The following is a 3585-nucleotide window of genomic DNA, read 5'->3' on the forward strand; positions in this document are numbered from 1 at the left end:
TTCTTCCCAGCTTTCCCTGTGCCATCTGCCATGAGGTCCATCTGGCTACTTTCTGCTTGTTTCATTGTTTAATGACACCTAATACAGTAGTGACTAAAGAGTCCTGTGTATTAAAACTATGCAAGAAAATATACATCATCATGCATTATCAAACATTTCAGACACTAAAAAATATAAATATTGAGTGAAAAATATCAACCACAAGCATGGATTTGCTCTTTTTCAGTAACATTTTGCAGGTTAACCATAACTCCAAGTGCTTGTCGTATATTGTAATTCTGTTGGTTAAAAACTGCACTTGAACTTTCTCTCCACAAATACTCTACAAAATATTATAAGTGACAATACAAAATATAGGAAACCCTCGAAGGATACCTCTGATGCAGGTTTTATTTTCTTTAAGTGGAGCTACTCTGCTACTTAGCTGTCACACATGTTTAAATTGCTTAAATATTTGCTTTACTACTAGGCCTAACTAGTTCTATGTTATGACTATGTTAGGACCCAAATGCAAACACAGCCCAGGAGACACAGGAATGGTTAAAGGGCAGTTTAATGTAGCTTGAGCTGTACATAGATCTGATTGCTTAGCTGAGTGTTCTTTGGGTTTGGATATGGGAGAGCGAAGCAGGCAGCGGTGCAGGGCGAAGGACTGAAGCAGACAGAGGGGCTGAAGGCAGGACAGGAAATCCACTATCCAAACAGGCATACAGCAGGCGAGGACGAGGCTGACATGGCAGGTGTACTGGAAGCTGGCGTGGTGAACCTCAGGCACAGGCAGAGAACAGAATTAGCAGGGTTCAAGAGGTCAGAGAAATAAACAAACAGATTACAAGGAACTTGGCTGTAGTGTCTGTACCGCATTGGTGACTGAACAATTTGGCAGAGTCTGGAGAGATGAACTGGGGCTTTATACTGCTGTGGCTTGTAAAGTTGATTAGTAGATCAGCTGCAGGTGCTCAGGTTGAATGGGAGAGGGAAACCAGGTGGCCACGCCTAGCATACACCAACACACAAACACAGAGAGAGACAGACTGGAGACAAACATGAAACACTAGGGAGGGGAAACAATGGGAAACACAAGGAAGGGGGAAGTATAACTGACCTCCTAACAGTCTATGCAAAACATAGTCAAAACAGATATAAGATCTTTCTCAGTTTGTGCTGATACTCAATATTAAAGGACATGGATTGAGATCAAGAGCAAAATAACTACTTTTGACTGAGCTCTTTGACTTTCTGCCAAGAAATGGTAATAACTCTCACTTCACAAATGAGGTTCTGGTTGACTTGGGTCCCTCTGGCTGTACCCGGTAGGACCATTTTGTAATGAATCCATGACCATAAGGCTGCTAGCATTATAAGTAAAATGGAGAGTCATGTTTACTTATTACCCTTGCAACATTCAAATATACTGTCATATATTTTCCCAAATGGGGTACAGTGAATTGTTGGCATGAAGTTCGTGTCTTGTTCATTTTGAAACTGATGCAGTAAAACCTTAACAAAACAACTCAGATAAAAGAACAAGAACAAGCTAATGCACATGAGCACATTATTGTTTTTTTCTTTTTTTTTCTTTTTGCAGTGACACAGTCTTTGACTATCTTTTGCAGAGAATAATTGGTTTGACTGGATCTTCATATATGCTTACAAAAACTTTCTTGGATGCTTGGATTTGCATCTGTCCATTAATGGACAAAGAAATCAAACTAGAAAATAAATAATTAGAAAAGAAAAAAAAATACCCTAAAGAGAAAGCTATTATTGTTACAATGCAAAAGCAGGAAAAAAGTGTTGCACACTCTGGCTCCATATGTATTTCTCTTTTATTTGGATTCTTCAGGATCAAAAATCATTGTTACATTGCAAGTCATCTTAAAGAGATGCAACACTGTAGCAGCAATGATTTGCATGTAAGAGACAGCTGACTATCTAGTTTGAAAAACTTGTTCAGAAACTACAATGTGTTTGCAACAAACAGATTGCCTAAAGTAAAATAAATTAGTGACAATATACTGAAGGGCTATCCCACTTACGTGTGTTCTTTTGGTTATGAGATGCATTACTGTACGTCAGAGACATTGGCGATTCTTATTTGTCAGTTTGACATAACAGAGTGGTTTAAGCTTTGAACACAAACTTGTTAGATTTATCCCACCGCAGCCTCTACACGGGGAAACCCATGACTGCCAGCCTTGCTTTTCAGCTTTGGCTGCTTCTTCTAAATAACTTATTTCCTCTATGATCTCTCATGTCTCCCCATGGCACAGTAAACTGTACAAAGTAAACCACATTTTATTTAAGGAGCATTGGATTCTCAGTGGGAACAGACCAGTGACGAACTGGAAAATAGATTTGAAGTTCCCCAATTAATCAGTGAGATGAGTGTTTTAGCACATGGACAGATATTCCACTGGGGGCTTTTCCATTGGGGGCATTACAGAGTTTCAGGATTTTTGGACATTTGTCAGCATCTATTTTCTCTTTGCTTTAAAATACCCACTGGTTATAACTCCCTTTCCCAGCGTTGCTTTTCCTTCCAACAGATTACCTTATATTTGACTGTTCTTGATCTGTTTTTTAATATCTTTTAGGTTCTGTTTATTTCATGTACATGTACTGGCAACTTATTTCATTTAACAGGAATGTTAGTTCTTTTTTCCTGATGCAATTATTTGTTTTTAGTTGTGTTGTCTGATTAGAGCACAAAATACTTGGTGCCTATGCACATTGGTATAAATGTATTAGCACCAAGAAGTGGACAAAATAAAGTATGCCAGATAAATGCAAAATCCAAATCCATTTTAGGACAGAGACACACATTCACAGTAGATATTCTGCTCTTTTGATTTCAAGTGGAGTTTCTTTCTTGTATATAACTAGTGACTGAGGTTAATGATGCTATTTAACCTTTTGCACTGCGTTTGAATAAAGACCATGGATCACAATTTGTTACGAGAGAAGCTGTGCAGACGTGTTAATACACTGCTGTCACTGTTAGACATGACATGCATGAAGACAAACCCGGAGGTTGTGAGTGGGTGCTACATGCCTGACGGTGTGTGTGGTATACATATAGTTGTGTAGATGAGCTTGTTTAATGAACCCAATGTATGTTTTGTGTGTATGCATGGATGCTTGTTGTGTGTTCCGGTAGAAATGTGAATGATCTTTGAAATGCATGAGCAAAGTGATGCAACACCTCCAATGTATCCATCTCCTAAAATGGTACAGATGCATGAGCAAGAGATGAAGTCACTTAATTTAGTTGTTGGCAATGGCATCAGGAAACATTGACCTTTCGTTGGTTCCTTGAGGCCATGAAGTGAGTCACATGACAGCCGGATATTTACAGTGCCTCTCGTCACTGGCCTTGTCAAATCACAGCACACTTCACTGAAGCCTAGTAGGCCCAAGGCTGGACCTCAGCAACACAGACAAATGCAAAGGTGTTTTTTTTTTCCCTCCTCTTTTAGCCTGTGCTCACTACAACCCTGAATAACACGGAAGAGCACAAGGGCATGAGGGGACGTGCGTGTCTGTTTGTGTGAGTTTGTGACAGTTCGTGTGTATGTGTGTGTG

General features: G+C 39.4%; 1 long non-coding RNA gene across 1 annotated transcript; it reads right to left on the bottom strand.

Annotated features, from left to right (window-relative positions):
* Window positions 1-535: 535 nt before the first annotated feature.
* LOC122983025 lies at window positions 536-1029 on the bottom strand. Its single transcript, XR_006403581.1, has 2 exons — window positions 860-1029; window positions 536-766 (listed from the first exon to the last, which is right to left on the bottom strand). It is a non-coding gene; the product is annotated as an uncharacterized LOC122983025 (long non-coding RNA).
* Between the last annotated feature and the right edge of the window lie 2556 nt (window positions 1030-3585).

The sequence above is a fragment of the Thunnus albacares genome, chromosome 5, assembly GCF_914725855.1.
Source record: "Thunnus albacares chromosome 5, fThuAlb1.1, whole genome shotgun sequence".
Taxonomy (NCBI): domain Eukaryota; kingdom Metazoa; phylum Chordata; class Actinopteri; order Scombriformes; family Scombridae; genus Thunnus; species Thunnus albacares.